This window comes from Dendropsophus ebraccatus, chromosome 9, assembly GCF_027789765.1.
Source record: "Dendropsophus ebraccatus isolate aDenEbr1 chromosome 9, aDenEbr1.pat, whole genome shotgun sequence".
In the NCBI taxonomy this organism is placed as follows: domain Eukaryota; kingdom Metazoa; phylum Chordata; class Amphibia; order Anura; family Hylidae; genus Dendropsophus; species Dendropsophus ebraccatus.
Genome location: NC_091462.1, coordinates 42,650,069 through 42,662,162, shown reverse-complemented (window position 1 = coordinate 42,662,162; position 12,094 = coordinate 42,650,069). Strand labels below are relative to the sequence as shown.

The following is a 12,094-nucleotide window of genomic DNA, read 5'->3' as shown; positions in this document are numbered from 1 at the left end:
AATCTTTTTCTTTCAAATCAACTGGTGTCAGAAAGTAAGATAAATCTGTAATTTACTTCTATTAAAAAATCCCAAGTCTTCTAGTACTTATCAGCTGCTGTATGTCATGCAGGAAATGTTTTATTTTCAGTCTGACACAGCGCTCTCTGCTGACATCTCTGGCCAAGACAGGAACTGTCCAGAGCAGGAGAGGTTTTTTTATGGGGATTCATAGAAAACTGAGACAGAGTTCCAGAGATGTCAGCAGAGAGCACTGTGTCAGACTGAAAATAAAACAACATTTCCTGACATACAGCAGCTAAGTAGTATGGGAAGCCTTGAGATTTTTTTTAATAGAAGTAAATTACAAATTTTTATAATTTTCTGACACCAGTTGATTTGAAAGAAAAAGATTTTCGCTTGACAACCCCTTTAACATAGCGTGATGTGAACAGAGCCCATTACGCACCCCACAATTGCTGCAACCACTGACTAATGTCTGCACAGAACGACGACTGTATTAATGGAAATGTCCGTCAGTAACAATCTTAAAAGATGGCTACGCGTAAAGGCAAATAAAAGCTGAAAGATTTGTATGAAATCCACCATGTATAAATCACCTCCTAGACACAAAAACACAAACATCCCCGGGCGATACACAGAACAAACAGACTATATCCCCGATCAAAACAGCATCGAGCAAACACATTACTCCCTGTTTTGTTCTAGTGGAAGCGTCTAAGTGATGCGGTGTAGACAATGTCACCAACTCATTACATCTCTTTCACAAGTGCCGGATGATCTGTAAACCAGCCCAGCTCTGCCCACTCACCATGAGAAATGTGTACCTCGCCTGTACAGAAACTTCACACCGTGCCAAATCATTATTTTGAAGGTTTAAATTGCAGCCTGTCTGGGGGAAAAAACTGGATTGAAGCAAATACTTTTTGGTCACCCTGGCAACCGGTTTCAAGAGTGGAATATAGCGCGGTGTGATTCCAGCCATTACAGAACACGATCATCCTACTGCACAAGCTCCGCCACAGGAAGACATGAAAGCTGGGCCCATTACCTAGACATGAAGGCTGCTGGGACATTGCAGCCATGGGGAGCGGACCTGTGCAGCAACAGTACACTGCCGTATAACCTGCCGCTGAAAGGCTTTGCACAGTCCCTACAGGTAACATAAAGGGGTCTTGATTTCGGAGGCTTTATCCTACTGTCGGATAGTGTATTCTTCTCCCCCCCATATGAAGTTACCGTTGTAAGTAGAGTTGCTGTCAGAGACCCAATAGGAAGTTGAAAGGGTCCAAAGCAGAGGTTTGCAGAAGGTGTTAGGAAAGCCGATTTCCGAGGCCCAGGTATCGATACACTTCAAGAACTAGATAGCTGTAACGTCATCTATTGGAAACACAAGCGGTCATTTTGTCAGTACTGTACTAGTAATCTCAAGCAGTGCCCCCTAAGCATGTTCTCTCCCAGCTCTATGTACATAACAGGGACAGACTTTATAGTCTATAGACCAGCTACACATCCAGACCCCAGCACCAATTAAGACTTTTGACATGCAAACTTTTTTTTTTTTTTATTACAGGTACACTTTAAACCGCCCATACCCTCATAATAACATGTAAGGACTGTCCAATCTATGAAGCAATATTTTTGGTAAAATGGTTAAGTTGCCATATATACCGTCTGCACTTGGAAGTTCTCCAGTCAAAACTGAATAGCATGCTGGGTAAGAAATGTTTTCTCCATATGATCCCTTTCTTGGATCCATTTCTACTGTCATTTTGTGTAGTCAGATGGCGTTATGACAATAAGCCAAACCTGCCTACTAGAAGGAGTCATGGCCTCTCCTTCTGTGTCCAGAGTAAACAAGTGCAGTACAAGAAGCACAAAGTAATTTGTAGACGGTCACTGCTGATGTCCAGGTCTCCAGCCTGCTGTTGGGATCGGAGCACAGGACATATCCATCATCCAAGGTAAACCACTACGTAACCAAGATCACATACTGCAAGTTCCCAGGTGGAATCAGTTTTTAAATGGCAAAAAGCTGGTGTCCTGTAGTGTAGTGAGTGTCTCCATGGCCTGAAATAGGGTTGGCAAAGATTGCTCTGCGGTGTCAGGACTCCACTACATAAGGCTGGGTTCACACAGGCCTCACATAGAATAAGAATGAGACCATGTTCACACATGACAAGACAGCGACCATTTTGAGATGTTCAACCCGGCCAATACTGCAGTACGGGCCGGGTTAACATCACTTCTTTTTAATTGGAACACAGGTACATTCGGGTGTGCCCACACTACAGTTAGCCATAGCAAACAATGTACGTCCGGGAGCTGTATTTTACATTGTCTTTACAGTCTATTTTGTGCGGCTGCTGTTTAATGAATAGCGACCGCACAAAATAGACATGTCAGTTTTCTATGTGGCAGTATGGAATCCTGGCTGGAGTGTATACAGTGTGTATACACTCCAGTCGGGATTCCATAGTAGTTAATGGAATCGGCAGCGGTGATTAGACAACCGCCATTGTTGCAAATCTGCTACGCCGGCCGTTGTTTAATCAAAAAATACATAGTGTGAACGTGGCCTAAGAATAAGTCAGGTTAGTGACAAAAGCATACTCAAACCTATAAAAGAGCAAAGCAGCAGAAGGCTCTTTGACAGTAGTGGACCGGGCCTAACATACCCCGGGATCGAACTTAGGTCTTTTTTGGCCCATTTTGTTCCAAAGATTTGCAAATTGCCTAAAAGCTTTTGCAGAAAAAATAATAATCTATATATTAAACAAAATGTAAAAAAAAAGTTGTGTGAATGTAGCCTTAGGACCTTTTTTGCATGGCCCAATGTAAGGGAGGAAACAAGAGACGACCAGAAATTGTGCAGCTAGGCTGCGCAAACGATAGCTGGATCGCTTGCTCAACAATTTAAAGGAGAAGTCTGGTCGTGACATCACCATTTTATCCAGGAAGTGAAGCCTTGATGCAGTAGTAAGTGCAGAAAAAAAGCACTTTATGTGCATTTTCCGTAATAAGTGTATATTGGGGATCTGTATAACTTTTGAGGGGCAATACAATACTTTAACAAAAAATTGTGCTGGACTTCTCCTTCGAAAGCATTGTTACTGGCTGAGCGGACAGGTCCTACTGAGAAGGATCTACAACAAAGCAGGAGACCAGGAACAGGAGTTGTGGGGAATGCAGGTTAGAGAGTATCATTTATTTTTACTGCACCCCCCCCCCCCCCCCCCAGCAACATACTGTCTGAAAAATATTATACTGGAATTTCCATTTAATTTCACGGTATAATACTCTATAGATGAATAAAAATAAGAACACAGGCTTAAGATGGATAAAATCAACATGCAATCTCCATAACAATTTTGTACTGATCCTGGCAACGAGCGGGCCGATTTCTACAAATACACAGTTGTAAGTGAATTATAGGTTATTTTCTTTTGAGGAAATGGTTACGCCTATTCTTTGCACTCTTAAATGAAAAGCCTAATTCCTAGATTTGTTACCTCCTGCACGGCGCATAACTCGGAGCACACATGACTCATGTTCCAGGAGTGAAGGTTTTTTGTTTTTTTTTTCCTTTTGAAAATATGTAAGTTAGTGGAAAGCAGATGAAGGCGGCACGTGGTCTGCTTTACACAACAATGGCAGCTTCTTAAAGGGCTCAGTCACAGGACAGAGCCATAAGACTAAGGCATCTGTAAACGGCATGCCATATGGGATTCATGGGTTGCGGCATATGTAACTGAACAGAGCCAAGCCCTCTTTGCAAAGCCCTTATATAGCCCCCCCCTGTGCGCTCCCCCAGTAGTATATAACCCGCTGTTGCTCCCCCAGTAGTATATAGTCCCCCTGTGCGCTTCCCCAGTAGTATATAGACCCCCTGTACGCTCCCCCAGTAGTATATAGTCCCCCTGTGCACTCCCCCAGTAGTATAAAGTCCCCCTGTGCACTTCCCCAGTAGTATATAGCCCCCTGTGCGCTCCCCCAGTAGTATATAGTCCCCCTGTGCGCTCCCCCAGTAGTATATAGCCCCCCCTGTGCGCTCCCCCCAGTAAGCTTCCCCCCCCAGTAGTTTATAGCTCCCAGTAATATATAGCCCCCCTGTGAGCTCCCCCATAGTATGTAGTACCCCTGTGAGCCCCCCCAGTAGTATATAGCACCCCCCCAGTAGTATATAGCCCACGTGTGAGGTCCTCCCCCCAGTAGTATATAGCCCCCCTATGCGCTCCGTGGTCGGCGGTCCGCCAGTTGAGGACCCCTGCTCTAGCTGTTGCAAAACTACAATTCCCACCATGCCTGGACAGCTGAAGGCTGTCCAGGCATGGTGGGTATTGTAGTTTTGCTACAGCTGGTGGGCTGCAGGTTCCCCATCCCTGCCCTTGAAGAATTAAAGAACAAATGTTGAATGAAAATTGTAGAACTGACCTCTACAGATAATGTATAACAGTCAGTCCAAAAAACCATAGGTGAACAATAACAATGTACTACAAGGAGAAAACCAATCCCCTTCTTACATCAGCCACTCACTACACAGCTGTGGCGTATGTTTACTATGTGACACTCCGGGAAGCAGGTTATTGCTCCATTACTGAGTCACCACATGTACTACTATTAAAGGGACTGCAAGGACACTATGAGCGCCCCTCCCCCACCTGCTTTCTGCCTGCTCTGACCTAAACCACACTACAATTTGCAGTTCTAATCTGCATGGCTGAACTGCGTCATAATCCAGAAATTCTAGTTAAACTTAAAATAGCCGTGTGCAACTTCTCCTTTCTTCTGGAATTATCTTAAAAGGGTTTTCCCCTCGACATTTTCACTGATGGCCTATCTTCAGAAAAGGTCATCAATGGAGGTTTGACACATCGGTGGAGGTTTGACACATCGCACCCCCAGAGAATTGTAAATTACTTCTAGCAAAAAATCTCAAGTCTTCCAGTACTTATGAGTTGCTGTATGTCCTGCAGGCAGTGGTGTATTCTTTCCAGTCTGGAGAGCAGAAATGGTTTTCTATGGGGATTTATGTACTTCTCTGCACAGTTCCTGACATGGACAGAGGAGGCATCAGATAGCACTGTGTCAGACTGAAAAGAATACACCATCTTCATGCAGGACATACAGCAGCTGATAAGTACTAGAAGACTTGATATTTTTTAACAGAAGTGAGTTACAAATCTCCGACACTTTCTAGCACCAGAGCTGTGGTAACCACGGTATACAGTGAACATAGGCGGGAGCAGACAGCGCCATACACTGCGTAGTGGCCATGCTGGGTTACTGCAGCTCAGAAGCCAGGGGGGGGGTCTGGGGGACACCAAAAGCTCCCATTAAGGGCAATGGAAGACAGATTTTGAAGCTTATTTTTATGCATATTTCATGTGTTTTAGGAAAGTATTAGGAGTATTTTTTAAATGCTTCCACTGATTTCCACAGCAGCACTGAAGGTGTCATACACACAAAGAATGGATGTTCATTAGAAATATAAATGCAAGCACATGTACTCAGGTGCGGAATACACTGTGCAAATCTGTTTTACTATCATTTAGAATAATAAGTAAGACATGTTATAGACATATCAAAACCTTTGATCAGCTGGACTCTGGGTACTTGGACCCCCACAGATTTCTAGAACAACTAGGGAGACTTAGCACTCAGCTGAGGGATTCTCTCCTTACTGTAGGAGCCCATCTCCTATAGCAAGGAGAGAAGCACTTAGCCAAGTGCTTCTCCCCACTCATTCTGGCAATAAGTGGAAATATCAGCAACCAGACGGCCACTGACCAAAATTGTTTCTACGACATGCCAGAAGAAGGTATGGTCCAACAGCACCATGTACTGTATAGGTATTTTGAAGGCAGGTGTAGAATTGGATACATGCTAGATAACCAGCGATCCCAAATGCCAATATATAAACGCACAGGAGAAAAGGAAGCCAACAGCACCCAACTTTTTTTTTTTTTTTTTACAAAAAGTTCCAAGCTTTTATTGCATTACCGAGAATACAGGAGAAACATTTGCCAAAGACCTTTACGGTAGAAACATTGCCGCTGCGTTCGCTGTAATGCGATGAAAGTTTGGGACTTTCTGCAAACAATTGGATGCTGCGGAACTCCTCTTCTCCTATGTCTCTATGACATGTCAAACAATTGTCTAAATCAGTGCTTCTCAAACTTTTTCTATTGGAGCCTCACCCAACAGACCAAAGCAATGCCTGGGCCTCACCTCACTATCTGTGGTGAAAGTCCATTTAAAAGCTGAAAACAATGCTAGACTACGTTTTACCCACCTCCCAAGCCCTATATTCTAATAAAGCAAGTACAAAATAAATTAATAATGTTGTTAAAATGGAGATTTCTGCAAACAGAAAAAGGACTGTGAAGATTATAGTTACTTTGTGAAAACTGGCTCCTCAGCTGGGCCTCACCAACAACTAGGGGGCGCCTCACTGGTGAGGCCCGCCTCACAGTTTGAGAAGCACTGGTCTAAATGACAGTAAGGGTCCTATTACACAGGGCGATTATCGCGCGAAAAATCGTTATATCGTTCGAATTTAAACGATAATCGTTCTGTGTAATTGCAGGCAACGATCGAAAAATTGTTCGTATGTCGTTGATCTAGATCTGAACCTAAAATTATCGTTCGCTATAATTCCACATTTGTTCACTAATCGTTCAGTGTAATTGCACATTGTTCATTGTTTTGCTGGGATCAGAAGGAATAAACGATCATAGTACCGATCGCAATAATGATCATAGTAACGGTCATAACTAACGATTATCGCTCTGTGTATTATGGCGAACGATTTCAGGTTAAACGATAAACAATCTCATTTGCGATCGTTTATCGTTCGCCGTTAAACATTAAAATTCGTAATAGGGCCCTAAGACTGATTGCCTATGTAATGTATCTGTTCAACCGCCAAGACTGCCAACCTGTAACTTTCAAACTGCAGACTCCGACCACCAGAACGCCCTGATACACTGCGACTGTCCAACCATGCTGGGGGGTGTAGTTTTGCTCTTACAATGCTCTTCTCCTTCTGACAGGCGATGCAAAACAGTTCCTCACTATACATGAAATAGAAGAAAATACACGGTTATAAGCTATGAAGCGAGTCACATTTACCTCGCCTCACCTCCTTTACACCTATGGGCTATATCAGGAGACGCATATTAAAACACTTGCACGTTACGAATGAGATTAGCACCAAAAAAAATAACATAATGCAGCAGCTCATTGAAATGCACAGCTATGACCTAAATATTAAGTATTAACATCACTTACTCCGGATATACTCGAGTAGGAAGCTTAGAAAACAAGAGAAAGTAGTAGAGTAGGCTCCCCAAATACACCAACAGAACACTCCCTGTATCTGTACTCATACAAGCAATGCGGTCAACTAAGTAGGACCACCAACCGCACTCCTAAGCCCAGCATATTCAAAGATTTAAAGGGGTACACTGGCAAAAATTGCTTTCAAAATCAACTGGTTTCAGAAAGCTATATAGACTTGTAATTTAATTCTATTTAAAAATCTTAAGTCTTCCCACACTTATCAGCCGCTGTATGTGCTGCAGGAAGTGGTGTTTTATTTTCCGTCTGACACCTTGCTCTTTGCTGCCACCCCTGTCCAAGACAGGAACTGCCCAGAGCAGGAGACGTTTTCTATGTGTTTTTGTTGCTGCTCTGGACAGTTCCTGTCTGGGACAGAGATGTTAGCAGCGAACACCATGTCAGACCGAAAAGAAAACAACACCTCCTGCAGGACATACAGCAGCTGATAAGTATGGGAGATTTTTAAATAGAAGTAAATTACAAATCTTTATAATTTTCTAAAACCAGTGAATAAGAAAGAAGATTTTCGACATAGTACCCCTTTAAATGGGCAATGTCACTTAAATTTTTTATATATATATATATATATATATATATATATATATATATATATATATATATATATATATACATATTATACTAAATAGTTCCCCCCCCCCCCCCCCAAAAAAAAAACAGTCTGCACATAATGCGGATAGACTAGATTGTCTTTACAGTGTAACGTTAAATCGATCCAGGGAAATGATGGATCTGCCTTTGTTGTGTGATCAGGAAGTGGCTGAAGCGTCATGATATGAATCAGATCTGTAACATTCTTCATCATAATCCCTGAAGAAGCAGAACACATAGATCATCTCTATACCAGGGATGGGGAACCTTCGGCCCTCCAGCTGTTGCAAAACTACAATTCCCAACATGCCTGGACAGCCGAAGCGTCCAGGCATGATGGGAATTGTAGTTTTGCAACAGCTGTAGAGATGAAGGTTCCCCATCCCAGCTCTATGCAATGGTCTGTAGCAAAGTACAGAGGGCGACAGGCTGAATATAGAATATAATCTAATGCACAAAGTAAAAGTCAGTATACAAGACAATGTTACATAAAATAATAACCTCAGTGGCACCTTAAGCAGTGGGAAGTGAATAATAACTGTACTAGGGGGGGCGTGGCTTGCTAATGGAGGAGTGAGGACGCATCTCGGCTCGGCTCCGCTCTGACCCTCACCCTGAAGCCTTATATGAACTGAACCACTCGGTTTTTTCTCTCCCATGAACCGAGCAAAGAAGAAGAGAGACCTTTCGGCACAGTCTCAGGCTGATTCGGGCTCTATCCACCGTTTTTTCGGCAGTCAGGACAGCCGCCAGCCTAAGACCCCCCGCTCCAAGATGGCCGCTGCCACGCGCGCCTCAGTGTCGGCGCGGTCACAGGACTCTGGAGCTGCCTCCCCGGCACTGTCGGGCCGCTCAAGGGGCACAGATCCAGATGACTCGGAGGACGAGTGGGATCTTAAAGCCTACATTAAAGCTCTACCTACAAAGGAGGACTTTGAGAGGTGCGTCACAAGGTTGGAGACGAGCTACAAGAAGGAGGTAGACGCCATAAGGGGGGAAATACAACACCTAGGCCACCGGGTGGTTGACTTGGACAGACAGCAGGAGGCCATACATGACAGGTTGGATGCGCACACGTCCATCTTGCAGGATCACGCGGCCAAGATTCAAGATCTTCTCACCATGCAGGAGGACATTGAAAACCGACATAGACGTAACAATGTCCGCCTGCGCGGTATACCAGAATCTGTACAGCCGCAGGAGTTGGAGGAGGCGGCTCAACGTTTATTTCATACGCTCTTAGGCCCCGATCACACTGGGCAGGTTGAGCTGGACCGTATACATCGCTCACTGGGAACTAAACCACCCGACAATGCCCCGCCAAGAGATGTGATCTGTCGGGTTCATTTTTACAAGGAGAAAGACAAAATTATGTCCGCTGCCAGAGGGAAGGGCCCGCTCGATCTGGATGGCGCGTCTGTCACCTTATTGCCTGACCTAGCCCGTCGCACCCTGCAGCTACGCAGAGCACTCAAACCTGTCCTGGAGGCCCTGAGAGAACGGGAAATCCCGTACAGGTGGGGATACCCCTTCCAACTGATTGTCAGACAGGGCGGCAAGTCAGTGACCTTTCGACATCTTGGCGACCTGCCTAATTTTCTGGGAGCCCTAGGCCTGCCGATGATCTCTCTTCCGGATTGGCCACCTGTGTTGTATCCTGCTGACCCTCCGCACCGAGACAGATGGCAAGAAGTCCCTCACAAGAACAGATCCTCCGGTTCTACCTCCACACCGTCCAGAAGCCCGAGGCCCTGACTTTTCTCCACTGATGGTCCTATGAGACGGTCTGGGACTTTGCCGTAGTCTCCCTTACCTCGGGGCGTTTCCCGACTGGTGCTGTGAATATGGTCTACTAAAGTCTCTCGGTTTTCTTCTTATTGGTTCTCACTTAGTTCCTTGGTTCAGTTTCACATACTGTTTTACATATATGAGTATTTTGGTACTTGTTCATACTTATCTTTCTGTGTCTTTAGGGTGGGGGGTGGGGGGAGGGGTGGGGTTCGGGTACTTGTGTTGGTCCTCCTGTTTCTGTTGGTTTTCATTCCCCCCAGTAGGGTTTGTAGCCAGCGGGCTGACTACAAGTGTACTAGATATTTAGTTATTCTTTAGTGGTTGCTACCACACATTGGCCTCACATTGCTGGTTATTCTGTGCGCAGTGATGTTCTTTCACTGTTGTTTTTGTTCTCTTTCTTTTTCTTTTTTTTCTCTGCCTACCCTTCTCTGCTGTCCCTTTCCCCTCTTCTCCTTCTTCCCGACCCCGCCTCACCTTCCCCTCCTCCCTGCCTTTCCCCCCCCTCCCACCCTGGTCCCTGACCCTTGATCACCTATGGATGCCTTAAATGTTTGTTCCCTTAATGTTAAGGGCCTGAATGTACCTCAAAAACGTAGCCACATTCTCTCCTATCTCCAGAAGCGTAAGGTTTCCATTGCTCTATTACAGGAAACACATTTCCAAACCTCGGCCTGTCCCAGATTATCCACCAGATTGTACCCGACCTGGTATCATTCTACTAATGATGCGGCCAAATCTAAAGGCGTTTCTATTGCCTTTCATAGGTCCTTCCAACCGGATATTTCTAAGATTCAGACGGACCCGTTGGGTCGCTATCTCTTCCTCCAATTCACCTATGCCTCTCAGTTATTCACAGTTGCCTCTGTTTATTTCCCTAACCAGGGTCAGGTCTCGTTTGGATTGGATCTCCTTCGCAGTTTGGATGAGTTTGCCGGGTCCTCTAAAATAATCCTGGGCGGAGATTTCAACTGGGTGTGGGATCCCGCGGTGGATTCTTCGAGTGGTAAGTCCTCGCTCTCCTTTGCAGCACTCCGTAGACTAAGGAAAGAATTTCATTCCCGTCATCTCATTGATGCCTGGCGTGTTTTACACCCCGGCACCAAAGATTACACTTTCTTTTCCCCTTCTCACGCCTCCTATTCCCGATTAGACATGATATTTGTCAGCCACCCCCTCTTATCTCATGCTCCTAAGACGTCCATTGATACCATGGTATGGTCAGACCACGCCCCGATCCATTTGAGCCTGGAGTTCAGCACCAACCTGGGCCGCCCATTCTCATGGAGGCTTAATGACCACCTGCTCAAGGACGCTTTATGCCAAGCGGAGGTCCATCGGGTTATTACCTCATTCCTTGAAATACACAGCTCTGACCCCACGGCTGCCCCACTTAAGTGGGAGGCCCTGAAGTGCACCGTGAGGGGTATCTTCATCTCTCATGGGGCGAGACTCAAGAAGGCTAACTCCCTCCAACTGCGAAAGTTGTATGCAGACCTAGCCTTTGCTGAAACCCAAAACAAACGGACATTCTCTGTTGAACTCCAGGCCCACATTTCCACTATCCGCCAACAAATCCTCTCCAAGCTGGACAAACGGTATTTGTGTATGCGGGAGAAGGTTCATCGTGGCTATTACGAGCATGCGGATAAGAGTGGTTCCTGGCTGGCAAGATATTTGCATTCCAGGAAATCCTCCACATATGTTCTTTCCCTGAACTCCCCTTCTAAAGGCAAATTACACATCTCTTCCCATATTCTGGAAGAGTTTCGCTCCTATTATGAATCCCTTTATCAGTTAAAATCAAAGTTCTCCGACCTTTCCCCACCACTCCTTCGGGATAAAATCTTAGCATACCTGCGTAAGAACAAACTCCCCACTGTTCCAGAGGAGAGATGGGAGGCCCTGGAGGAGCCTATGAGCCAGGAGGAGCTGGGTGCGGTCATTAAGGGCCTAAAAAATGGCAAAAGCCCGGGTCCCGACGGATTCACCGCACGGTTCTATAAGGCCTTCGGTGGAATCCTCTCGACTCCTCTCTTGGACTCCTTTAATTCCATTTCACAGGGTTCCCACTTCCCACCTCAGGCCTTAACCGCTCACATCTCGGTTATTCCGAAACCAGGCAAGGACAAAGAAATATGCGCTAATTATCGCCCTATATCATTAATTAATATAGATATTAAAATGTACTCCAAAATTATAGCCATGCGACTGGGTCCCTTGCTTCCCTCCCTGGTTCACTATGACCAAGTTGGTTTTGTGCCTGGGCGGGAGGCCAGGGACAACACTCTCATGACGTTCTCTCTCATGGCCGCTGCCAGACAACGCAAGATCCCTTCCTGTTTGCTTT

At 45.3% G+C, this 12,094-nt stretch overlaps 1 protein-coding gene across 4 annotated transcripts in view; it reads right to left on the bottom strand.

Annotated features, from left to right (window-relative positions):
- Positions 1-12,094, bottom strand: part of HDAC4 (histone deacetylase 4) — a 136,421-nt gene that overhangs the window by 110,843 nt on the left and 13,484 nt on the right. The window contains exons 2-3 of one of the 4 annotated variants that reach the window (XM_069983101.1): positions 6,942-7,076; positions 1,240-1,380 (exon numbers count right to left, since the gene is read on the bottom strand). The exons of 1 other annotated variant lie outside the window; for it this stretch is intronic. The gene's annotated coding sequence lies outside the window, so the exon portion shown is untranslated. The remainder of the gene's footprint in view (positions 1-1,239; positions 1,381-6,941; positions 7,077-12,094) is intronic. 2 more of the 4 variants (XM_069983102.1, XM_069983103.1) reach the window with 2 other exon arrangements.